At 52.5% G+C, this 26,995-nt stretch overlaps 1 protein-coding gene and 1 pseudogene across 1 annotated transcript in view; one reads left to right on the forward strand and one right to left on the reverse strand.

The window, feature by feature from the left end:
• LOC120747643 (zinc finger protein 850-like) overlaps nt 1-24,557 on the reverse strand; it is a 47,246-nt pseudogene extending 22,689 nt beyond the window's left edge.
• Nucleotides 1-26,995, forward strand: part of LOC120747644 (zinc finger protein OZF-like) — a 44,545-nt gene that overhangs the window by 10,983 nt on the left and 6,567 nt on the right. The gene's annotated exons all lie outside the window — the stretch shown is intronic.

Genomic DNA, 26,995 nt, shown 5'->3' on the forward strand with positions numbered 1-26,995 from the left:
TGGAGCTGTGACCCTTCCCTGGGAGCCTGTTCAGTGCCCCAGCAGCCTCTGGGGGAAAAACCTTTTCCTGACATCCAACCTAAACCTGCCCCGACTCAGCTCCAGCCCTTCCCTCCAGTCCTGTCCCTGGGCACCAGAGTGAAGAGGTTCCCACAGCCCCCAGCCCGGGACCCGCTCCCAAGGCTGCTGCCAGGGGAACCAGGGCTGGGACCAGCTGGGATGCTCGGTTTCCATGGGCTGGGATTAAGGAATGGGATTCCCCAATTTTGTGCTCCCGCAAAAATCGCGCCGCTGCTCGCTGCTCTCCAGCCTCCCATGGAAAGTACAAAAGACAAAGATCCTGGGCTGGGATAAGAACAATTTACTGGGAACAGCAACAAGATAAGGAACAACTAGGAACAGAAACAATATTGATAACAGAAGGGGTAAGACAAATGATATACAGGGACAACTACAACAACACTGACTGGCACTTCCCAGCCACGTATTTCCTCCTGCTGGGAAAGGACACCCTTGTCCTTGGGAAAAGAGAGAGAGTCCCTTTCCTGCCCCTGGCAATGACCTGAGATGGGATCAAATACAATGATGGAACTATGGCCACACCTTCGTCTTCTTTGATCCCAATTCACATCATTGCCAGGAGCAGAGAAAGGGACAGGTGTCTTCCCAGCATGGATCATGGGAAATGTGGGTCACCAGGGCTCTGCCCAATGTGGGTCCTCTGATGGGGGATGAGGTTGGAGACTCACATGAAGCTCTTCCCACAGTTGGGGCACTTCCAGGACTTCCCTTACCGGTGCCCCCGTTGGTGTTGGCTCAAGTTACAGCTCCTGGGAAAAGCTCTTCCTTCACTGGGGACACTCATAGGGCCTCTCCCCAGTGTGGATGCGCCGGTGCCTGATGAGGTGGGAGTTTTGCTTGAAGCCCTTCCTGCAGTCAGGGCAGTGGAAGGGCCTCTCCTCTCTGTGAATCCGCTGGTGCTGGAGGAGATCTGAGCTGGTCTGAAACCTCTTCCCACACTCGGGACACTTGTAGGGCCTCTCCCCAGTGTGGATCATTTGGTGGATGATCAGCTGGGACCTCTGGTTGAAGCCCTTCCCACATTCCCCACACTTGTATGGCCTTTCCTCAGCGTGGATGTTCTGGTGGCGGATCAGGTTGGAGCGCTGGCTGAAGCTCTTCCCACACTGCTCACACTCATAGGGCCGTTCCCTGGTGTGGATCCTCTGGTGGCGGATCAGGCTGGAGCTTTGGCTGAAGCTCATCCCACATTCCCCACACTCATAGGGCCTCTCCCCAGTGTGGATGCGCCGGTGCCTGATGAGGGTGGAGTTGCGATTGAAGCCCTTCCTGCAGTCAGGGCAGTGGAAGGGCCTCTCCTCTGTGTGAATCCGCTGGTGCAGGAGGAGATTGGAGCTGGTCTGAAACCTCTTCCCACACTTGGGACACTCGTAGGGCCTCTCCCCAGTGTGGATCTGCTGGTGGCTGATCAGGAGGGAGCTCCGGCTGAAGCACTTCCCACACTCCAAGCACTTTTGGGGCTTCTCCCCATCATGAGGCTGTTCAGGGACCACCAGCTCAGAGCCCCGGCTGAAGCTCTGTCCACCTTCCTGGCACAGGGTGGATCTTTCCTCCTCAGAGCACCCTGGAATGGGTTTGGAGTCCTTCCTCCTGCAGGATCTCCGGAGCTTTTCCTCTCTTTTGGATTCCTGCACCATGGAGCCGCTCAAAACCTGTTCCACGAGGTTCTGCTGCGGGGATTTGTTCCCTCTGGTCTCCATCCTCAGCTCCTTGTCTGGGAGAGAAAGGACAAGGACAGGATGGGATTTGCCTCCATGCCACAGGGAAGGGGAAGGAGATCCCCCAGTGCATCCCTGGCAGGACGGCGTCAGCTGCAGGGTTGTCGTGCAGCCAGGGGCCATGCTGGGCTGGGAGATGGAGCAGGAGAGAGGGGGAAAGGGGCACTGACTTCCTCCTCACCTGCCTGGCTGTCCTGGGGAATCTTCCTCTTCCTTGTGGCCTCCTCCTCCATCTGGCCAAGCTTTGGGAATGGGAAATCCTGGTTTGGGGAAAAACAAGGGATGAGCACATTGAGTTTCAAGGTCCCCTGCCCAAGTCCATCTCTAGAAGTCACTGGGCATCTGGGGCCCATGAAAACCTCCCAACAAAAAGATTCAGACCTGAAAATGCCTCCCAGGAATTCTCTGTCTCTGGTCTTTCCCCTTTGGTCTTCAGGGGTTCCCCCTGTCCCAGCTGCTGGGGGTCACACTCACACTGGGGGTCCTGCATCTATTTGGTCCCGGCCCTCCCCAGGCTGCTGGGAGTCCCAGGAATACAAAGTTTCCCCCTTTTCCACCTCCCCACTCAGGGATGCTGGGGTTTGGGGATCCCTTGGGTCCCTTCTCCCCTCATTCTCTGCTTTGGGGTGCAGGGGCTCCAAGGAGTCCCCCCCTGCCCCTCTCCAGGCTGGTGAGGGTCCCGCCCATCGCGGCGCTCCCCCCTCTCTGGGCTCCCCACTTTGGGCTCCTGGGGGACACAGGGCTCTGCTCCTCCAGCCTTGCTGGGGACCCTGGCTGGGGACTTCCAGCCCTTGGGGCTCCTCTCGGCAGATTTGGGCTGGGGGGAACGCAGACAGGGCTGGGGGATCCCAGGAGTGGCATCACTGGCAGTGACTGGGCTGTACTGAGCTAACTGGAGCCTTACTGGGGCAACTGGAACTGACTGGGAATGGCTGTGAGCATGCTGAGGGCAACTGGGATATTCTGGAGAGTGTCTGTGCCCATAACGGGGGGACTGGAACCACACTGGGAACAGCTGGGACCATGAGGGGGACAACTGGGACCCCACGCTGGGGGCAACTGGGAGTGAGTGGGAGTGACTGGGTCTACACTGAGGGCAACTGGGCAGGACTGGGAGGGACTGGGATCATCTGTGGAGTGACTGGGACTATACTAGGGACAACTGGGTACAACTGGGACCATGATGGGGGCAACTGGGATCCTACTGGGATTACCGTGGGAGAGGCTGGATCCTGCTCAGGGACACTGGGATCATACACAATCATACTTGGAGCAACTGGGACTGCACTGAGGGTGACTGGGAGCAACTGGGATCGGACTGGAATCAACTCAGTGCAACTGGGAGTGACTGGGAACATGCTGGAAGCAACTGGGATACACTGGGAGAGACTGAAACCACAGTGGGGGTAAATGGGAACAACTGGAACCACACTGGATGATAATGGGAGCAGCTGTGCCCATGCTGGGGTCCTACTGGGATCCTATTGGAACCAGACTGGGAGTGACTGGAAAGGTGCTGGCTGTGACTGGAACCATGCTGGAGGTGACTGGGAGCAACTGGGCCCATACTGGAAATGACAGGGAGTCACTCTGGGAATGACTGGAATAATACTGGGAGTATCTGTAAGTGTTTGGGTCATACTGGGGACGACTGGAATGAAACTGGAGGTGACTGGGTCCTACTGGGATCATCATTGGAGCCACTGGGATTACAGCAGGCATAAATGGATGCTGACTGGGGGTTACTGGGAGCTACTGGGCCCATGTTGGGAGGAAAACGTGGACACATTGGGAGCTACTGGGATCAACTGGAAGGTGCTGGAACCATGCTGAGAGAACTGAGACCACAACTGGGGCAACTGGGATCACACTGGAAGCAAGTGGGACCACACTTTGGGAAACTGCCAGAAACTAGGATCATGCTGGAGGCAACTGGGAGTAACTGGGAAAGACAGGGATTGTTCTGATGTAACCAGAACATTACTGGAGTAACTGGGATTTACTGGGAGTGTCTGTAACCATACTGGGGGGACTGGAACCACACTGGGAACAGCTGGGACCATGATGGGGACAACTGGGATTGAGTGGGACCATGCTGAGAGGGACGGGGACTATTCTAGGCACACCTGGGATCATACTGGGAGGAACTGGGGACAACTGGAACTATACTGGCAGCAACCGGGATCATACTGGGATCACAGTGGGAGCAACTGGGACCATGCTGAGTTAGACTGGGATCACACTGAGGGTGACTGACACATACTGGGCTTAACTGGGAGTGGCTGTGAGCAATTGGAATCATGCTGAAAGCAACTGGGAGGAACTGGGAGAGGTTAGGAGCATGCTGGGAGTGACTGGGATATACTGGGAGAGATACTGAGTCATGGGGATCGTACTGGAGGCTACTGGGGTCATACTGGTATTGAAGGGGAGCAACTGGGTTTACACTGGGAGCCACTGGCATCATACTGGGACTGACTGGAATTAGACTGTTAGTGACTGGGATCATACTGGGAGTGGCTACAATCATACTGGGATTATAGTGGGTGTGACTGGACCATGACTGGGGGTTACTGGGAGCCCATTGTGGGAGCCAACTGCACACGCACTGGGAGAAACTGGGAGCAACTGAGAATGACAGGATGCATGCTGGTGACAACTGGGATGTACTGGCAGTGACTGGGATAAAACTGGGGACAACTGAACCACGCTGGAGTAACTGGGAGTGCCTGGCAATGAGTATGAGAATGTTCAGGGCAACTGGGATATACTGGGAGTGCCTGAGGCTAAGCAGGTGGTGACTGGGACCACACTGGGAGCCACTGGGAATGTGCTGGGGGGAACTGGAACCACGCTGGGGGCAACTGGGGACAATTGTGAGTGATTGAGGCTCTGCTGGGACAGACTGGCATCATACTGGGAGTGACTGGGGCTATACTAGGGGCAACTGGGAGAACTGGGAGCACACTGAATAAAAGTGGGTGCAACTGGGAGAAACTAGGACTGTGCTGGTGTAAATTGCATCATAATGGGGAATGACTGGCAGTGACTGGGCCCACACAAGGAGAGACAGGGAGTCACGCTGGGAATGGCTGGAAAAACACTGTATTTGGAAATGTTTGGGTGATACTGCGGGTGACTGGAATGAAACTGGAGGTGACTGGATCTTACTGGGATCATCCTGGGAGCCGCTGGGATTACAGCAGCTGTGAATGGATCTTGACTGGGGATTACTGGGAGCTACTCGGCCCATGTTGGGAGGAAAATGTGGACACGTTGGGAGCAACTGGGATCAACTGGAAGGTGCTGGAACCATGCTGAGAGGACTGAGACCACAACTGGGGCAACTGGGATCATACTGGGAGCAACAGAGACCACACTTTGGGCAACTTCCAGAAACTGGGATCATGCTGGAGGCAACTGGGAGTAACTGGGAAAGACGGGGATTGTTCTGAGGTAACCAGAACCTTACTGGGGTAACTGGGTGTAACTGGGGTAACTTTATGATGCCTGTATCCCCAATCGTCTGTTCTGTTTGTGCTGTATATTGAGTCCTGTGCCTTTAAGACTGGTTCTAAGAGCAAGGAGAAGCGCGGAGTTTGTTTTGAGAAAACTGCCCGACTCCTCCACATTCTTCTGCGGACGGGGTGTTCGGCGGAGGCTTGGAGAGACTGCAGGACAGAGATTTTTTTTTCTTTGCTTTTAGTTAGCTTCAGCTAGCTAGGGCAGAGAATTTCCCTAGACTGTTTTTTTTCCTTTTTCTTGGAACTGTTTAAACCTGCTCTGGACTGAAAACCCAGGGGAGCACTGGGGGCTGCACCTGCGGCCCACCGGGGCCTGGACCTCGGCATTTTCCAGCAGCGCCGGAGGGACTGGGACTGAAGAGACGCTGAGAGAGAGAGCCGAGCTACACCCATGGCAAGGACTTTCTCAGTTTGCCATCTCACTTCAGAAAGAGAAGTTTTATTGTTTCATACTATTCATTCTTTATACTTGTATGCACTTCATTTGTTTAGTAAAATAGTTTTTTCCACTTTTCTCCAAAGAGGGTTTTGGTTTTTTTTTCCGGACCGGTTGGAGGGAGGGGCCACATGAGTTTGCTTCCTTAGAGGGATCCTATACAGGGGTTTTCTCCCAAATTTGTCCCAAACCAGGACACTGGGATTTACTGGGAGTGTCTGTAACCATACTGGGGGAACTGGAGCCACACTGGGAACAGGTAGGACCACAGTGGGGGCAACTGGGAGTGAGTGGCACCACGCTGAGAGAGACTGGGACTATTCTAGGCACAACTGTCATCATGCTGGGAGGAACTGGGGACAACAGGAACTATTCTGGCAGCAACCGGGATCATGCTGGGATTACAGTGGGAGCAGCTGGGTCCATGCTGGGTGAGACTGGGATCACACTGAGGATGACTGGACTCATACTAGGATTGACTGGGAGTGGCTGTGAGCAACAGGAATCATGCTGAAAGCAACTGGGAGGAACTGGGAGTGACTGGAGTCATGCTAGGGGTGACTGGGATATACTGGGAGAGACAGGGAACCATGAGGATCATACTGGAGGCTACTGGGGTCATAATGTTATTGACAGTGAGCAACTGGGATCACACTGGGGGCCACTGGCATCATACTGGGACTGACTGAGACTTTCTGTAAGTGGCTGGAATCATACTGGAAGTGGCTACAATAATACTGTGATTATAGTGGGACCCTGACTGGGGGTTACTGGGAGCCCATACTGGGAGCCAACTGTGCTCACACTGGGAGAAACTGGCAATGACAGGGTACATGCTGGTGACAACTGGGATGTACTGGCAGTGACTGGGATAAAACTGGGGGCAACAACTGAACCACGCTAGGGTAACTGGGAGTGCCTGGCAATGACTGTGAGAATGTTCAGGGCAACTGGGATATACTGGGAGTGCCTGAGGCTAGGCAGGTGGTGACTGGAACCACACTGGAAGCCACTGGGAATGTGCTGGGGGGAACTGGGAGCACACTGGGGGACAACTGGGACCACGTGTGAGTGATTTAGACCCTGCTGGGACAGACTGCCATCATACTGGGAGTGACTGGGGCTATGCTAGGGGCAATTGGGAGAAATAGGAACACACTGGATGAAAATGGGAGCAACTGGAACCATGCCAGGGGCAAATTGCATCACAATAGGGCATGACTGGGCTCATACTGGGAATGCAGGGGAAACTGGAGCCACATGGGGGGATCAACTGGGCTCATACTGGGAGCAGCCACTTCTAGCACCGGGACCCCCGAACCCCTTTCCCGGCCATCCCGCCCCTCCAGCCCCAGCACCCCCGCCGGGGTCCCGCCAATCCCAGGGGTCCCCCCCTCTCGGGGTCCCCGCTTTGGGGCTCTGGGGCTCTCCTCTCCTCGCAGTCCCGCTCAGGGAAGCCGCAGCTCTCCCGGGCTCCCCAAACCCGGTGTCCCCCCGCCTGTCCCGCCGCTCCCGCGCTCCCCACGTGGCCCCGGCAGAGCTCGGAGCGCCCGGCCCGGGAAGCCCAACCCCCACCGCGGGGGGACCCGCATCCCCCCGCCCCCAACGGGGCTCTGCCGCCACCGCCACCGGGACCCCCAAAAACACCTCCCGGGGAGCCCCCGATGTCCCCCCGAGGGGCATCTGCGGCTCGGCTTTGGAGCCCTGCAAGCTCCAAACATCCCCCCAAAAAACCCCAAACCCAGGGAGCCCCGGGATATTTGGGGCGAGCTCCCCCTCCCCGGGCACCTGCGGGATGGGGGACGATGGTCCCGGGGCTTCTGCGGCTTCAGGGAGCGCTGGAGCCGCCCGCTCCCTCCTCTCCTCTTCTTCCTGCTGCTTCCTGCTGCCGCTGCGCCTCTTCCTCCCTCCCTCCTCCTCCTCCCCCGTTCCCTGAACCCCTGGCAGCCCGCGGGAGCAGCGGGGATGGAGCCGGGACAGGTTGGAATGAGAGAGGGGTGAGGGGGGATGCCAGCAGTGGGAGCGACTGGGCTGTACTGGGATCATACTGGGATCATACTGGGAGTGCGTGGGAGCAGCGCCATGGCTGCAGCCATCCAGGGGGGATCCAGGTGGGATCCCACCACTACAGGGGTGTTTTTCCTCCCCATTTTAGGGTATTTGTGGGTCCGCAGCCCCACAAGCCCCTTTTAAGGGTTGATCATGACGGCTTTAGTGACATTTTTAGGGAGGCCCCCATTCCCAGCCCCTGTAGGAGGATGTTTTTCCCCCCATGGTGGATTTTTGGGAATCTCTCTACCATCGCCGCTTTAAGAGCCGCTGCTCTTGTGTGTTCCCACTGGAACTCCCCTTAAAAGGGCAACACCACTCCCGTTGATTCCGGCAGAGGAGCCCCGGGGAGGGTTTGGGGGTCCTGGAGGGGTTGGGGGTCCCAGGAGGGTTTGGGGGTCCCGGGAGGGTTTGGGGGTCCCGGGTGATGCCGATGATGGAGATGGGGACCCCGTGCTGGGTACAAACTTTAGCGAGGGGTTCTTGGGGGGCCATTGTAAGTTCTGGGTGGTTTTGGGGTCACGGTGGATTTTTGGGCGGTTCCTGAGTGGGGTTTTCAGGGGTCCCAAAGGGGGGGATTAGGCGATCCCAGAGGAACCCAAGGCTGTTTTGGGGAACCTGCCGGTGACAGAGATGGGGACCCCGTGCCAGGTATAAACCTTCTCAGGGGGGTCTGGGGGTATTGGGAGGTCCTGTGGGAATTGTGATGTCCTGAGGGGGTTTGGGGGGGCTCTGTGTGGGGTTTTGTAGTCTTGGGGAGTTTTTGGAGGGTTCCAGGGATGTTTATTGGGATCCTGGGGAGGTTGGGGTGTCTCGGGGGAGTTTGGGGGTTCCCGGGAGGTTTTGGGGGTACCTGGGCGATGCCGGTGACAGAGCTGGGACCCCGTGCCGGGTCTGAACCTTCTCACTGTGCTCAGGAAGCGTCAGCATGTTCAGGGAGATCCTGGGGGGCCGGGGGGTCACCCCAAATCCCAGGGGTCCCCAAATGCCAAGGGAGCCCCTGAACTCCGCTCAGCGCTGGATCTGCTGCAGGCAGGGGGGCACCAGCACTCGGCCCCACCCCACCATCACAGGGGGCACAAACGGGGCAGGGGCAGATGTGTGACATTAAGAGCCACTGGATTATTTTGTGTTCTAGCAAGCGTCTGCATGAACTCTCTAGAGAGACTCTTCTGATAAAGTAATGAGTGATTATGTCTAAATAGTGAAACTGACTGAAAATCACAAGTTGTGTCTTTCTATGTTGTTTAATAAGAAAGTTATAAGTTTGTAAGGGGAGAAAAGAGTGTTCTAAAGTGTCATTCTGTTATAGTTTACGTTTCCTGTTTTCTCAACTTTTTTTTCCCATTCTTTTAGTGTGTTAATAAAACTATTTTTGTTCATTTTTAAGCTTAAGCCTATTTTGTTTTTTTTCTCTTAATCTCTCCCTCCCACAGAAAAAGAATAAATACTAAACCCTCAACATTAATTGGTGTTTTTACCCGGTTTCAGTAAATGAAGACCCTTACAGCTGCCCAGGCCCCTGCGCTCCATGGGCTCTGCAGAGCTGCACACCAGGGAGGCAGCTTGGGGTACCTCAGCCCTGGGCACCAGTGACCTTCTTGGTCTGGACGCTGCCTCTGGGCAAATGAAGGCTGCTGGCCTTCTGCTCCTGGCCCTGGCCCAGCCGTGCAGGGCTAATCCTGGTCCTGCTCTGAAATGTGCTCAAGAGGGATTTGTTTCTTTCCAGCTTTCCAGGGCATTGATTTGCACCACAAAATACTGAAGGACTGAGGCCTGAACAACGGGCCCTGACTGAGGCCTAAACAACAGGCCCTGAGCTAAATTTGCCCTCTAGGTGACCCTTCCAACTGAGACGTTAATTTTGAGGAACTAAGGATTTTTAAGGAAAGTTAAGATAATAAGTTGCTGAATTAGCTGAAGTAGATAGGTAATCTTTGTTCGCAGTTAACAGAAGCCGGATCTTAGATAAGCTACCCCGGATCTTGTAACTCATTTCTTGTCAGGTTTATGTTTATGTAGTTGTCCTTGTCATGAAAAACAGAATGTGGTAAATAAGACATAAGATAGCTGCAGATTTCCTACTTAAAGGACCCATTGAACACAGGAAACTGTAAGTTCTACCAAGGAATCATTTGTCACGAATGCATTGAAAAGGTAGAAAGGTCAGGATGAGGAAGACTCATCTTACTTCCTCATTTTAGGTGACCCCTCCCCAAAATAGACCCCCGACTCATTTTAAGAAACAAAGTACGCATGCTTAATGGCCTTTTTGCCAATTAGCATACGAAGCGAGGAATGGGAGGTGACAGGGGTATGAATATGCATTTGTATTTTGGATATTCAACACTTTTGTAAATAAAAGACTTTGTAATTACCTGTGAATTTCGCAGTGCGAATTAGGGAAATATCCCGCGTGCTGCCCGGCCGTAATAAACATACACTTTCTAACTTTAAACTGTTAGAGAGTTTTTGTCCATCACAGTTGGGTATCGATACTAGATCAATACCCATATTTCTTTAATAAATCATTTTGGCAAGCCAGCCAGGAGACTGCTCTCTCTGGCCGTGGGGCCAGCGGGGTCCAGGACCCCTCTGGGCGCCCACCCGGAATTTTCTGGGAAGAGGGCTCCTGCGGTCCCACTGACCACCCGGGGAAAGACCAGAACCTGCTGGAACTACGGACAAAAGGTATGTTTATATTTGAAAATAGGTACCTTGGTATAGGCGGTTGGTAAGACACTGAGAGACGTCTCGTGCACAACATACGCCTCTTGGGTTTGTTTGTAAAAGTTGTGACAGCTCTGCGGAGCCTGGTATCAGGGGTTTGGTAGTCCGTGTCCCGTAGTGGGGACAGCGGCAACCTGTCTTTGTTGTGTCATCTTGCAGTTTAAAGGTGCCTTGGTAGTCCGTGTCCCGTAGTGGGGACAGCGGTAACCGGTTTTTTTTGTTATGTCATCTTGCAATTTAAAGATGACTTGGTAGTCCGTGTCCCGTGATGGGGCAGCGGCGGCAGTAAAATAACCAGTGTTGTTGTTGTGTATTAGGAGCAGCGGTGGCTCCAGTTACAGTCTGTGGTTTAAAGGTACCTTGACAATCCGTAATCCGTGTGGCGAGCCCGTTCTGGGACGCGAAGGGTCCCGTTGTGGGTCGCGGAAAATCCGGATTGCGGCCCCGAGTGCACGGAGTGTGTGTGGTGTGAACGGATCCGTGTTCTGTGGTCTCGTGGTTTTGTGTGTTTGTGTCTTTAGGTGTGGAAGAATTATTGGTGCACCGTATGTATCGTGGTCTGTGGGAGTTTGTGTAAGCGTTTTGATTTGTGTGATTTTGGAGTGTGTTAGTAACCTGTGTAAATGGTTTTAGGAGTTTTGCAAGCTTGAAGTTGTAAAAACCTTTTGAATTCCCCGCCTGATCAGTGGAGGGATACCTCTGTTTGTAGGACGGAAGGATTTAAAGTGTTTGTGTTGTATCCAGATTGTGTGCTGGAGGGGAATTAGACTGTGTGTGAGCTTGAACAGCGAGTGCTTTTGGCAACAAGATTTTGCTGACGTTTTGTTAGGTGAGGGGAAAAAAAAAAAAAAAAAAAGAAAAAAAAAAAAAAAAAGCATTTGTGTTAGTTTGAATTGTTTGTTTTTGAACTAAAAGGAGCAAGCGGCGTAAGGAGGTTTGAAACCTGAGCCAGCCCCAGGAATTGGGAGGGGGTGATTTGTTTCCCTGATAACCGCGGGGGAATCCAGGCTCTGCAGCCTCGGGCTGCGTCTCTAAACTCCCTGTAAAATCCTAAGAAGTTCTTTTGGCGAGTGAGTGTTTTAGTTAAAGGGAAAAAGGTTTTGCTTGTTTGTGAGGCTTGCAGTTGCTAGAGTGTGTGGCAATATTTTAAAGTCCTGGTGGTGTAGTCCCTAACCACAGAGGAGTGGAGAGGCAGCGTGGGATCAGGGTTACCCCCCCACCTCCTTCTCACGGAGGGATTTGTGTGTGGTGTCCCGGCCGAAATCGGTAGGATTTTTCGGCGAGACCTTGTTGAAACTTCTGGTGGAGTGTGTTTGGGGTCGTGAGGGACCCCTGGCTATTTTCTTTGCGAGCCTAAATCGGTTGGTGTTTGGAGTCGGGTCTCTCTAAGAAAAGGCTTTGATTGTGTGCAGAAAGCAGAGAGCCCAGAACTTATGCCCAGAGCTAGCAGAAATAGCCGATAAATTTTTGGTGCTGAGAAGCACAATTGAAGTAGTCTACTTTGTGTTTTGCAACATCTTGGACCAAAAGGGATTCTAAACATGGGGGCAAATGAGAGCAAAGAGATTCCCAGAGGAAGCCCTTTAGGGTGTATCTTAACACACTGGAAAGAACTGGTGGGCTGTGGTGGTACCGAAACTAAGAGGGAGCTTGCTAAGCTTTGTACACAATGGTGGCCATTATATAAACTTGATGAAGGTGTGAAGTGGCCAGTAAACGGTACACTGGACTATGAGACATTATTACAATTGATGCTTTTCCTTCGGCGTGAACAAAAGTGGCAAGAAGTAGCTTATGCTGATATGTTTTTCACTCTTAGGAATCATCCCGAGTGGCAAAGGGATTGTGGAATGAGGTCACCATCTGATCCTTTAGTATTAGCCCTTGAAAAGGATAATAAAGCTACTAAAGGGAAGCCCAAACGGTGTTGTAGTACCTGCTCGATAAATCAGAGGTGCACCCATCCTGACAAAGTATACCAAGCAGAGGCTTTGGAACAAGAGACAGAAGACATACTTAAGCCAGCCCCTGGGAGGCAGGAAAGGAGGAGGGTGGTGGGGGACGCAAATTCAGAACCATCATTGACTCCAACCCCCCCCACTTCATCTTTAGCTTCATCTTCCTTTGGGAGGACAGCAACTGAGGTAGGGGTTTCTCCACCCACTCCTAAACCCCGGGATCCACCACTGCCTAGCAGTGACAGTGAGTGGGATGAACCTGAACCCCTCCCACCAAGTCCTAAGATTCCCTCATGAGGACCTATAGCATCAAGGACCCGAAAACAAACCAGAGTTGTCGTACAAGCACCTCTAAGACAAGCAATAACCTCTGATGGGGAAACAAAACTGATTAAAGTTCCCTTTTCCTCAATTGATTTAGAAATTTGGGAAAGGATTGCTAAGGGCTATCGAAGTGATCCTATAGGGGTTGCTAAGAAAATGAAGTTTATGGTTAAGCAGCATTCACCTGATTGGGCGGATCTGCAACTGCTACTTGATGCCTTAACAGAAACTGAGAAACAATTAGTTTTGAAAGTAGCTGGGGATCTGGCTGAAGATGATTGTAGGACAACACAGGAGGATGTTAAAGATGTATTTCCCCTTCAAGACCCAGGCTGGGATCCTAATGATGATGAGGAGTTAGGACAGTTAAAGAGATACCAAGAACTAATAGTAAAAGGGCTAGAAAGAGCAATCCCCAAAACCATAAACTGGTCAGCCTTATATGCCATCAAACAGGGCCCCTCTCAAACACCTTCTGAATTTCTAGATCACCTGCGAGACGCAATGCGCCGACACACCACCCTGGATCCTGGATCTGATGAAGGAACGCAGCAATTAATAAATTTATTTTTAGGACAATCCACAGGAGATATCAGGCGGAAACTCCAGAAGATCCGGGGCCCAAACAGCCGGAATTTAGAAACTTTATTAGATGAGGCCTGGAGAGTTTTTAGTAACCAGGAAGAAGGGTATAAACAAGGGATGAAGAAACTAGCAGCAGCAGTAAAAGAAGGAGAAAAAGGGAAACATGGGCAAGGTCCACCAAAACAAGGACCACCCCGACTAGGAAAAGATCAATGTGCATTTTGTAAGAAATTTGGTCACTGGAAAAACCAGTTCCCAGAATTAAGAAAGGGTAATGAACATAGAAAAGGTGATCAGAAAAGGGAAAAAGTAGTTGCTCATGTAAAAGAGGACTGAAGGGGACCGGAGGGCCCTACCCTAGGGGACTCTCTGGTTATAGTTAAACTGGGGAACAAAGAAAAAGAAGTGAAATTTTTGATAGATACAGGGGCAACATTTTCAGTGTTAAATAAGGCCCTAATACCTGTAACCAATGACTATGTTATGGTAAAGGGGGCAACTGGCCAATCTGAAAGAGCTTATTTTTGTAAACCATTGAAGTATAAATTGGGAAAACAGTGGGGCATCCATCGATTTTTATACATGCCTAATGCTCCATCTGCACTTTTGGGCAGAGATTTGCTAGAGCAGCTGGAAGCAAGAATAATATTCAAAAATGGGGAAATTAGTTTGGAGGTAAAGGATCAACAATATGTAGAACTGTTAAGCTTAATGCTAATAACCAAAGAAACTGAAGCGGCAAGTGAAAAGGAAAATTTTAGGAAAATAATGGATCAAGTATTTCCAGGGGTATGGGCCTCCAATATACCAGGAAGAGCAAAGAATGCACTACCAGTGCAAATCAGGCTTAAAGAAGGAGGACAGCCAGTAAGGGTTAAACAATGCCCCGTAAAGAAAGAAGATATAGAAGGAGTTAGCCCAATTATTGAGAACTTTCTGCAGCTAGGACTACTGAGAGAGTGTCAATCTGATTTTAATACTCCTATTCTGCCAGTAAAGAAACCTGATGGGTCATACAGATTAGTACAAGATTTAAGGGCTGTTAACAAGGTAACTGAAGACTTGTATCCAGTGGTTGCCAATCCCTACACCTTGTTAACCCGTTTAACACCTGAACTAACTTGGTTTACTGTTCTAGATCTAAAGGATGCTTTCTTCTGCCTCCCTCTCCATGAAGCCAGCCAGAAAATTTTTGCATTCGAGTGGGAAAGCCCTAAAACTGGAAGAAAAACTCAGTTCACATGGTGTGTGTTACCGCAGGGGTACAAGAACTCCCCCACTATATTTGGGGAACAGCTTGCCAAGGATTTAGAGTCCTGGGAACCTCCACCAGGAGAAGGACAGTTATTCCAGTACGTGGATGATCTCTTAATAGCCACACAGACCCAGGAGACATGCGTGGACTGGACGGTAAGCCTCCTAAACTTTCTAGGCCTGCAGGGGTATCGAGTATCCCAGAAGAAAGCCCAAATGGTGAGGCAAACAGTTATTTACCTGGGTTATGAAATAAGTGCTGGACAAAGGACTCTGGGGCAGGATCGCAAGGAAGCAATATGCCAGACCCCAAAACCTCAGACAGTGAAAGAACTAAGAACCTTTTTAGGCATGACAGGGTGGTGCAGACTGGATTTATAACTATGGGTTACTTGTTAAACCTCTGTATGCCTTGATCACGGAAGGGAGCAGAGATCTTCAGTGGACAAAAGATGCAACCCGAGCCTTCAACCAACTAAAGAAAGCCCTTATGTCAGCTCCAGCCCTAGGACTTCCAAACGTGAGTAAACCATTTTTCCTGTTTTCTCATGAAGCAGGGGATTGCCTTGGGAATATTAGCACAGAACTTAGGCCCGTACCAGAGGGCAGTGGCCTGTCTTTCCAAGCAACTGGACACAGCAGCTAAAGGATGGCCAGGGTGCCTCAGAGCAGTTGCAGCAGTAGCAATAAGCATCCAAGAAGCACGCAAATTCACCCTAGGCCAGAAGATGACTGTGCTAGTATCTCACACAATGTCTGCAGTCCTTGAGGCAAAAGGGGGACATTGGCTCTCCCCACAGAGATTTCTGAAGTACCAAGCCATACTGGTAGAACAAGATGATGTTGAAATTGTGGTAACTAACATTGTGAACCCAGCTTCCTTCCTCAGCGGGAGTACAGGAGAACCAGTGATCCATGACTGCCTGGAGACCATTGAAGCCACATACTCGAGCCGCCCAGAGCTGAAGGACACCCCGCTTGAGGATGCTGACACCTGGTTTACTGATGGAAGCAGGTATGTCGTCAGTGGAAGAAGGCACGCTGGGTATGCAGTTACCACAAGCAGAGAGGTAATAGAGTCTGGGCCATTACCAACTAATACATCTGCACAGAAGGCTGAAATAATTGCCTTAATCGGAGCCTTAGAGCTGGCAAAAGGAAAAGAGATCAACATCTACACGGACTCAAGGTATGCATTCGGAGTGGTTCATGCTCACGGAGCCATCTGGAAGGAAAGAGGACTGCTGAATTCACAAGGCAAGAGTATTAAACACGCACAAGAGATACTGAGGCTATTAGATGCCATACAACTACCTGAGAGAGTAGCCATAATGCACATAAAGGCACACCAAAAAGTGAGCTCTGAATTGGAAGAAGGGAATATGCTGGCAGACAGAGAGGCAAAAGAAGCAGCAAAAGGTGAGGTACCCGATAAGGCTGTTGAGGCAGCATTGATTCCAGATGGAAAAGTTTCTATTGAAGGTAAGCCAGTGTACAATAAGAAAGATAAGAAACTTATCAAGGTAGAAAAGGCAAGTTATAATCAGGAGGGATGGGCTGTAACAGAAGAAGGGAAACTTGTAGTACCCTCCTATTTGTTGTGGTCATTAGTACAGAGGGAACATGAGAAAACACACTGGGGAATAGATGCCCTGTATAACCATTTGACAGAAAGAATCATGGCCAGGAAATTGCAGGGCACAGTGATACAAGTAACTCGTCAGTGTAGTCTTTGCCTCCGAACTAACCCTAAAAATACCCCAAAGCCTAAAGTGGGACAAATTGGGAAAGGTTGTGGACCTGGGCAACAATGGCAAATTGATTTTACAGAACTGCCCAGGAAGGGAGGGTATCGTTACCTATTGGTGTTAACTGATACCTTTTCAGGATGGCCAGAAGCCTTTCCTGCCAGGACAGCTAAGGCCCGAGAGGTGACCAAAGCGCTGTTGCAAGAAATAATACCACAATTTGGAGTTCCAGCCACCATATCCTCAGATAGGGGACCACACTTTATTTCGAAAATTGTGCAGCAAATAAGTCACCACCTGGGAATAGACTGGGAATTGCACACCCCATACCACCCTCAATCTAGCAGCCAGGTGGAAAAGATGAACCATTTGATTAAACAACAAATTGTGAGATTGGGGCAAGAAGCAAATCTGCCCTGGCCTCAGGCTCTCCCATTGGCCTTGTTGCGAATTCGGACAAAACCAAGGGCAAAAGAGAAACTAAGCCCTTTTGAAATATTGTATGGAAGGCCATATGCAGTTCAAGAGGGAACAGCATCCATTCAAGTAGGGGAAGAAACCCTACATGGATATATGGTGGCCCTAAATAAACAACTTAGAGAAATTGAGAAATATGGGCCAGTACATGATGTACAACCTGGGGATTATGTGTATGTTGTCTTTTGCAGAAAAAAACCTTAGAACCACAGTGGGAAGGACCATTCCAGGTACTCCTCACTACCTTCATTGCAATCAAGATCAAGGAACAGAAGGCCTGGATCCATCACTCCCGAGTGAAGAAAGCCCCAGAGGGAATTTGGAAGGCCACACCAGGCGATAACAAACTGAAGCTGAAGCTCACTCGGAACAACTCCAGTCACCCTCAGTGTGGTACCAGTTGCTCCCAGTATGATCCCAATTGTCCTCAGCATGGACCCATTTCCTCCCAGTGTAATCCCAGTTGCATAGACCCACTCCCTCACAGTATGATCCCAATTGTCCTCAGCATGGTCCCATTTCCTCCCAGTGTAATCCCAGTTGCATATTCCCACTCCCCCCCAATATGATCCTATGCTGACGCCATCATGAACCCAGTTGTCCCCAGTATTGTCTCAGTTGCTCCCAGTTCCTCCCAGTCTGATCCCAGTTGCTCTCAGTGGCCCCTAGCATAGACCCAGTCATTCCAAGTATGATTCCAGTATGAGTCCACGCTGATCCCACTCCCCCAGCATGGTCCCAGTCAATCCTGGTTGCCCTCAGTATAGACCCAGTCAATCCCAGTTCCTCTCAATGTGTTCCCAGTCACCTCTGGTATGTTCATAGACATTCCCAGTATATCCCAGTTACCGTTAGCATACTCAGTCATTCCCAGTCACATCCACTTGACCCAGTAAGGTTCCAGTTTCCACAAGTAACATCTCAGTAACTCTCAGTCTTATCCCACCTGGTCCCACAATGATCCCTGTTCCCCAGTTCTGGTCCTGCTGGGTCCCAGTGTGCTCTGATCCTGCTCCCAGTGGGTGCCAGTCCTGGGCGCGGTGTATCCCGGTGTCTCCCGGTGTATGCCGGTGTCTCAGTCCATCCCAGTCTGTCCCAGTCCATCCCAGGCTGTCCCGGTCCATCCCGGTCCCTTCCCAGCAGCCGCCGCCCTTTCCCGGATCCTGCCCCTCCTGCCCCCCCAAGATGCTGCCAGGGCTCGGTGCTGGGCTCCGTCTGCCTGGGCTGGGGCTCTGCCTCCCCTGCGGGAGAAGGTGAGGGGGGGTCCCCAGGTGTTGGGTCCCCCCCTCAGGGCACGTGGGACTCCCCCATGTCCCCCCCATGCCGGGCTCACCCCCTTTACTCTCCCCATAGCTCCTGACCCAGCTCCTGCTCCCCCCTTGGAGGGGATTTGGGGAGACCCCATGGACCCCCCCCGCATCTCCTTCCCCAGCTCCGGGACCCCCTGCACCCCCTTATCCTGCACCGACACCCCCTGCACCCCCTTTCCCGGCTATCCTCCTCTCCCAGCCCCTGGATCCCCTGTTCCCGTCAGCCCGGGCACCCCCGGACCCCCATTCCCGGCCAGTCTGGGGCACCTCACCCCCAGGCCTCCCTTTCCTGAGAAACCCGACCTGGGCACGGGGCTCTCCGGCCGCTCTGGGATTGATGATCGCCCGAAGGAAAGGGAGAGCACAGGAGAGAGCGAGAGCAGGAGATCGGGGATCAGGGATCGCAGTGCCCGCGCCCAGTCCTGCTCCGCCGGGGCTGGGACCCGCAGCCGCAGGAAAAAATGGATCCGCGGATCGCGGCGCTTCCCCCGCTTCGGGCCGAAGCCAGCGGGCTCCAGGCAGAGTTTGAGCGCAGCCCCGGGAGTTGGGCACAGCCCGGCCCGGGGGTCCCGCAGGGCGTGGCCGAGGAGGGTCCCGGGGGATGCCAGGAGGGGATCCAGGGGAATTCCCGGGAATTCCGCCCTGCCCTTCCCCCCGCGCTCCCTCCGCCCAGCGCCCGGTGACGTCACAAAAAGCTTCGGGCTGCCATTGGCGGGCAGCAAAGAGCGGCGCCAATGGCGGGGCCGGAGGCGGCTCTGGGGGCGGGGCCGGGGCTGTGGGCGGGGCCGCAGCGGAGCAGCGCCATGGCTCCAGCGCTGGGGCTGGGGGCGCTCCTGGGGCCCCGGGGGGCGGCGAGAGGGGAGGGGGACCCCCGGCACCGGGACTCTTGGATCGCCCGTTCCGGAGCACCCAGGGGCCCCTAAACCCCCATTCCTGGGCGCCGCGATCCCCCCGAACCCCCATTCCCGGGCACGGGTTCCACCCTGCACCCCCTGATCCGGCACCACCAACCCCTGCACCCCATTCCCGGCCATCCCGTCTCTACCTGCCCCCATAGCCCCCTTCTCCTTCACCCAGAGACCCCCTGGAGCCCTCTTCCTGCATTTCCCAGCATGCAACCTTTCCTTCCCTCAACTCTGAGGATACTCGGGACCCCTATTCTCAGCCATCTCGGGTTTCCCAACCTCTTGATGGAAATTGGGACACTCGGGACCTTGTCCTATTCCTGACACAAGAAAGCCCCTTAACCACACCCATCCCACATCTACCCAGCCCCACCCTTCCCTTTTCTCATCTCTGGAACCCCCAAAGCCCCTTCCCTGCTCTCCCAGCTCTCCCCATTGCCCCTTTCCTTCAGCTGTGACCCCCCATTCCCAAATCTCCGTGTCCCCCCAGTTCTCCTCTTCCTGCGGTCCCTGCCCGTGGCGCTGTTGGAGCCCGTTCATATCCATGACCCTGGATGAGTCCATAGGGCTGGAATGGGGCTCCATGGGGCTGGGACACAATCCCGTGGGTCTCCGTGGGTCCAATCCTGGCCCAGGTTTCCACACGCTGCAGGAGGTTTCTGGCTGTGACCTCCTGTCCCACGGGAGCGTCCACGGATCCCATCGGCTCAGCTCTGGCAGGCAGGAATTCCTCTCCTTCCAGCTGGGATCTGAAGATTTGTGGTGGCCGCCAGCGCTGCCCAGGTGCTGGGAACATGAGGAGATCCAGGCTGAGGAATGAACAAATCCCCTGGGGCACACCTGCCTGGAATGTCTCTGGAAATCTGTCAGATATGGGCGTGAGGCCCTGGAGCCTAAAGGTGGGGAGGGTGGAATTCCCATGGGAATGTGGGATTTGGAAATACGCGATTTAGGAGGGCAAAATTTGGGAACATGGGCATTCCCCTGGGACCTCCATGGATGGATCTCACTGCTGTCCCATTGCCATGGGAATTCCATGGGCAGATCTCATCCCCATCCCACTGCCATGGGAGCTCCAATCCGGTTCCCCCCCAAACCCATCCTGGGGCTCGCCCTGTTCTTTGCCCTTCCCATACCCACAAGAGTCCTGGGGGTTCCCCATGACCCACCCAGCCCCCCAAACTCCTCCTGGGTCCCCCCTCATCCCCCCACGGGGATTCCTGGGAGTCCCCCCGTGTTCCCTCCCCGAGGACTTTGGGGTCCCCCCCGACCTGTCCGTGCCCCTGCCCCGTTTGTGCCCCCTGTGATGGTGGGGGTGGGGCCGAGTGCTGGTGCCCCCCTGCCTGCAGCAGATCCAGCGCTGAGCGGAGTTCAGGGGCTCCCTTGGCATTTGGGGTCCCCTGGGATTTGGGGTGACCCCCTGGCCCCCCAGGATCTCCCTGAACACACTGACGCTGCCCGAGCGCAGTGAGAAGGTTCAGACCCGGCATGGGGTCCCAGTTCTGTCACCGGCAGGTTCCCCAAAACAGCCTTTGGTTCCCCTGGGATTGCCTAATCCCCCCTTCGGCACCTCTGAAAAACCCCCTCGGGAACCCCCAAAAATCCACCATGACCCAAAAACCCCCGGAATCCACAAAACCTCCACAGGAACTCCTCACAGATATTTATACCCAGCACAGGGTCCCCATCGCCATCATCAGCATCACCTGGGACCCCCAAACCCAGGCCTTTGTCCCTTGGGCTCTGGCAGCGCCTCTGGAGGCCCCACAGAAGGAACTTTCCTTTCAGGGGCTGCACTTTGGTCCTCCCTGGCCCATCCCTGAGGAGGCTGGCAGGGGTTGCAGTTTGATGACATTTGTCCTTGCTGCCCCTCCCATCCCACTGCCCCACAAACAGCCCCGAGGCACCCGTGAGGGACAGGCCCTGCTGTGCCAGGCCTGGGCTCAGGGCTCGGCCTTTCTGCTTCCTCCAGCCAAAACCCAGGCCTTGCTCAGCCCTGCAGTTCCTGCTGCTGTGCCCCAAGCTCCCTTGGCCGGTGCTGGAAAGGGACCTGAGGTACCTTAATCCCCTCGGGTGATGCATGGGAGAAAACAACAAACTTCTCAGGAGGGTGGAGAACAAACTTCTGGTTGCAAACTTGGGAAATATTAAAGCAACATGGAGTTACAGTAAATCAATTCACAAAGAACTAATAGAGTAAACTCTAACCTGTCCAACTTCCAGTTCTCCAGGTTTTGAGAAGAGGAAGTCAGGAGAAGAGAGAAGGAGAGAGAGATCCACAGTGGCCCTTGGATCCAGCGCCATCTCAGCTGCTGTGAGCTCTGGGGCCGTGGGACGTGTCAGTGTCACAGCCATGTCACAGCCTCACCTGCTCTGGTCCCTCTCACAGGTGGGGTTTTTGGGGTGCCAGGAGCTTGGCAGCCACTTTGTGGCTGGACCAGAGGCTGCAGTGGCTGGGGCTGGGGCTGTGGCAGTGACTGCCCCACCTACGCAGAACTTGCCCTGACCCCCAAACACACACTGGAGATGTCTGGGGCCATTCATCATTTCTCTGCTCTCCAGCACTGAAGCAATGGACTCTGGCTGCAGCTATGAGCTCATGCCCAAGGCAGCCACCCCTGGCAATGGGACTCCATGGAGCTGCTCTCAGGAAATCCCCCAAGAGTTGGGGAGTACCCCAAAACCACCTCAGACACGTGGGAAACCCCAAAATCCTTTCAGGAATGTGGAATATCCAAAAACTCCCTCAAGAACCAGCACCCATTCCCGTCATCATCCCCAGACTTTGGATGTCTTATTCCAGACCCCACCCCATCACCCCAATGCCAACCGAAATCCATCCCACCCCTGCCATCCCAAGCCCTATTTCCCCAATTTCACACCTCCCAAACTGCATCCCATCCATCCTGTCCCACCTCAGCCCTCCTGATTTTCACCCTACTTCACCCATTCCCCTTCCAACCCCATCCATCCCTGAGGGGCTGTGCAATCAAGTAATTTTTTGGGTGAGATTGTGTCGTTTTAGCATGAAGTGGTTTTGAGGTGACAGATCAAACCCTCTTATCTCTTTGAGTGCCCAGAAATGGAGACAACCACACCAAATACCCCACAAACCCCCAATTCCTCCCCAGTATCTGCCTGAGTCCCAGATTGCCCTGAAACACTAGTAAAACATGAGGCTTCAGATGCCTTTGATGAATTTGTTGATTTTTATCCCCAGTTTTGTCTGGTTTAAAGGGATGAAGATGAATCAAAATAATATAAGGGACCACCAAAGAAAAGGACCACCAGCCCAGTGTCTTTCCAGTGAGGATCGCTGGGAATGTAGGTCACCAATTCTCTGGCCAGTGTGGGTCCTCTGAAGCAGGACTAAGTTGGAGCACTGCACAAAGCTCTTCCCGCAGCTGAGGCATTCTTAGGTCTTCCCTTACTGGTGTCTCCGTTGGTATCTGTTCAAGTGAGAGCTCCTGGACAAGCTCTTCCCACAAGCGAGACATTCGTAGGGCCATTCCCTGGTTTGGATCCTTAGGTGGTGGATCAGGTGGGAGCTTATGCTGAAGCTCATCCCATATTCCGCACACTGGTAGGGCCTCTCCCTGGTGTGGATCATTTGGTGGATGACCAGTTGGAGGCTCTGGTGGAAGCCCTTCCTGCATTCCGCACACTTGTAGGGCATTTCCCCAGTGTGGATACGCTGGTGAATGATGAGGGTGGAGTTGTGCTTGAAGCCCTTCCTGCAGCTGGGGCAGCGGAAGGGCCTCTCCTCTCTGTGAATCCGCTTGTGCACAAGGAGACTGGAGCTTCTCTGAAACCTCAGGGCACTTGTCAGGTCTCTCCCCAGAGTGGATCATTTGGTGGATGATCAGCTGGGACCTCCGGTTGAAGCCCTTCCTGCATTCCCCACACTTGTATGGCCTTTCTTCAGCATGGATATTCTGGTGGCGGATCAAGATGGAGCTCTGGCTGAAGCTCTTCCCACATTGCTCACACTGGTAGGGCCATTCCCTGGTGTGGATCCTCTGGTGGCGGATCAGGATGGAGCTCTGGCTGAAGCTCATCCCACATTCCCCACACTCGTAGGGCCTTTCCCCGGTGTGGATCCTCTGGTGGCAGATCAGGTGGGATCTCTGGCTGAAGCTCTTTCCACATTCCCTGCACTCGTAAGGCCTCTCCCCAGTGTGGATCTTTTGGTGGATGATCAGTTTGGACCTCTGGTTGAAGCCCTTCCTGCATTCCCCACACTTGTATGGCCTTTCCTCAGCGTGGATGTTCTGGTGGCGGATCAAGTGGGAGCGCCGGCTGAAGTTCTTCCCACATTGCTCACACTGGTAGGGCCTTTCCCCTGTGTGGATCCTCTGGTGGCGGATCAGGATTGAGCTCTGGCTGAAGCCCTCCCCGCATTCCCCACACTTGTAGGGCCTCTCCCCGGTGTGGATCCTCCGGTGGCGGATCAGGTGGGATCGCTGGCTGAAGCTCATCCCACATTCCTCACACTGGTAGGGCCTCTCCCCGGTGTGGATCCTCCGGTGGCGGATCAGGTGGGATTGCTGGCTGAAGCTCTTCCCACATTGCTCACACTTGTAGTGCCCTTTTTTGCTGTGGATCCTCTGGTGGCAGATCAAGAGGGATCTCTGGCTGAAGTTCATCCCGCATTCCCCGCACTCGTAGGGCTTCTCCCCGGTGTGGATGCACCGGTGGGTCACAAGGGTGGAGTTTTGCTTGAAGCCCTTCCCACATTCCCCACACCTGTAGGGCCATTCCCCAGTTTGGATCACCTGGTTCTGGACCACGTGGGAGATGTGGCTGAAGCTCTGTCCATCTTCCTGGCACAGTCCAGGTCTTCCCTTCTCCAAGAACCCTAGGATGGGTTTGGAACCCGTCCTTGAGCAGGATGTCTTGGGCTTTGCCTTCCCATTGGATTCTTGTGCAGTGGAGCCACTCAAAATGGCCTCTTCCATGAGGTTCTGCCCTCGGGATTTGTCCTCCCTGGTCTCCATCCTCAGCTCCTTGTCTGGGGGAGGAAGGACAAGGGGAGGATGGGATTTGCCTCCGTGCCCGAGAGAAGGGGAAGGAGATCCCCCCAGTGAATTCCCATTAGGACTGTGTTGGCGGGGTTGTCCTGCAGCTGGGGGCCATGCTGGGCTGGGAGATGGAGCAGGAGAGAGGGGGAAATGGGCACTGACTTCCTCCTCACCTGCCTGGCTGTCCTGGAGCATCTTCCCTGTGGCCTAACCTAAAAAATAAAAAATTAAACTAAAAATGCAATACTAAAATAAAAAAAATTCTGAGACAGTCAGAATACAACCTGACACCCAGGTAGTCAGGGTGTTGCTTGCAGTCCAATCAAATTGTGGCTGCAGTCCTCCTGGAGTAACAGGTGTGGTTTTGTAGAAGCAGTGCTCCTGTAGAAGGGTGTAGTTTTCCTCTGAAGGTCCAGTGGTGGTGTAGATGAGTCTGGCCTTCCTCTGGGAATCCAGTGGAAACCAGGCTGCTTCTGATGTTTAAATCTCAGATTATATCCAGGTGGGAATGCTTGGCTCCTCCCTCTGGGTGGAGCATCTCACAATGGGTTGATGTAATTTTATCAGTCATGCAGTGAGACTCAATGGCCCATTAAGAGAAGATATCTCCCTGGAGGGAGGATGGGTCATGGAAGAGATCAAGAACACTGCCCCATCTGGTTTTAACAGCTGGGCCATTAACCAAAGATATCGCCCTGGAGTTACGAGAAATGGGTCATGGAACAGTTTTTACTTGGATCTCCAAGGGCAACTGGGAGAACCAGGAACACACTGGAGGAAAGTGGGAGCAACTGGGAGCAACTGGGACCATGCTGGGGCAAACTGCATCATAATGGGGAATGACTGGCAGTGACTGGGCTCATACTGGGAGTGCTGACAAAGCTGAAAGCACACAGGGTGGGGGCAACTAGGCTGATACTAGAAGCAGCCTCTTCTGGCACCAGGACCACTGAACCCCTTTTCAGTGAGACATGAACTTCAAAGGAATTAAGGATTTTAGAAAAGTTAAGGTTTTAGCTACAGATCAGCTTTGCCTGAATTAGTTAAAGTAGATAGATAGATAGGCTCTGCTGGAAATAATTAGGAGTCAATGGTTAGTTGAAAGGAAATGAATCTGAAGTAGCTATCCCAGATCTAAATAATTAATTGCTTGTCATTTTTGTATTTGTTTAGCTGTGGTTATAATGAGAAACAGAAGAAACTGGTAAATAGACCTGAGAACACAGACAACTGTAAATCTTCTAACATCCCATTGAAACAGTCATGGAAACAGGAAACTGGAGTTCTACCAGGTTCCATTTGTCCTGTTAGCCATTGAAAAGTTTGAAAGTTTAGAATGAGGAAGACTCTCCTTGCTTCCTCTTTTTATGACCTCTCCCCATAAAAGAGACCACTGACCTAATTCAAAGAACAAACTATGAATGCTTAATGGCCTTTTATCTAATTATAATACAAAGCAGAGGCTGCCAGGCAATAGTGTTATGAATATGTATTAGCATGTGGGATATTCAACACTTATATAAATAAATAGAGTCTGTAATCACTTGTAACTTTGCAGTGCATATAAGGGAGCGATTCCATGCAGTTGCCCAGCATTGCATTAAACCTCCACTTTCTAACTCTAACCTGTTAGAGAGTCTTTTGTCCATCACAGCTGGGTATTGATATTAGATCAATATCCATATTTTAATAAATCACCCATCATCCCGCCCCTCCAGCCCTAGCACCCCTCGCCAGGGTCTCAGCCATCCCAGGTGTCCTCCACTCTTGGGGTCCCCACTTTGGGGTTCTGGGGGTCTCCTCTCTCAGGGGTCCTTCTTAGGGAAACTGCAGCTTTCCTGGGGCTCCCCAAACCTGGTGTCACTGCCCCCCACCGGTCCCGTGCGGTCTCCACATGGCACCAGCAGAGCTCAGAGGGCCCGGCCGGGGAAGCCCAACCCCCCTGTGTGGGCACCCACATCCGCCCGCCCCCTGTCACAACTCTGCCACCACCGCCACAAAGACCCCCAAAAACACCCACCAAGGATCCCCCAATGTCCCCCCGAGGGGCATCTGCAGCTCGGCTTTGGAGCCCTGCAAACTCCAAATATCTCCCCTGAAACAAAGCAGAAAAGAACCTTATAACAACAGTTGTTAGAGTAGTATGTATTTTTAATTGACATTGAGGTTCATGGGGATTAACTTCACTAAAGACATGCATGAACACTAGAGAGCTTGCCTCTCTTATTATGCTTTGAGGTCTTACATATGCATGGCATTGCACAATCTGCCTTATACATATTTATTCTCTGGCCTCACTCATCCTCACTTTGTATGGTAATTAACTCCTCTTGGTACATCCTGTTGGGCATGCTTAGTTCATCATGGTGGTCTCCAAGGGTCTCTAGAAGATGAAAGAAATGGAATCTTCCTCAGTGAACTCTTCACCTTTATTTTTCTTGTGTGTGCTTTGGACCTTTTGGCATTTTTTTCAAGGCAAGATGTCAGTTTTTGCTGGCTGAGTCTGTTTTTCTCTTTCTTTGCATTTTTTGCTTTGTTATCTTGTTATGTTTAGGTTAGTCTTTCTTGTTATCACTGAGGGGTCCTGGATGTTTGTACTGCTTTAAAATATGTAAACAGGCACAGCACTCGATATTCACTGAATGCCTTCTAAAATGTACAATACATTCTAAAATAGAGTGTATGCTTTTAAGTTTGCTATGAAGATTAGCTAGAATTTTCAAGCCTCTGTCTCATGTCCTCCTTTTTCTATAGACCTAGTAAATTCTTTTCCTACTACTGGATCTTCTCTCTAGGCTTAACTCACTATCTTGATAATTCTCTTTTAACATTATCCTAGGTGTTTTAGATAATGAGATTAAAATTGCCACTCACT

The sequence above is a fragment of the Hirundo rustica genome, unplaced genomic scaffold (assembly GCF_015227805.2).
Source record: "Hirundo rustica isolate bHirRus1 unplaced genomic scaffold, bHirRus1.pri.v3 scaffold_125_arrow_ctg1, whole genome shotgun sequence".
In the NCBI taxonomy this organism is placed as follows: Eukaryota; Metazoa; Chordata; class Aves; order Passeriformes; family Hirundinidae; genus Hirundo; species Hirundo rustica.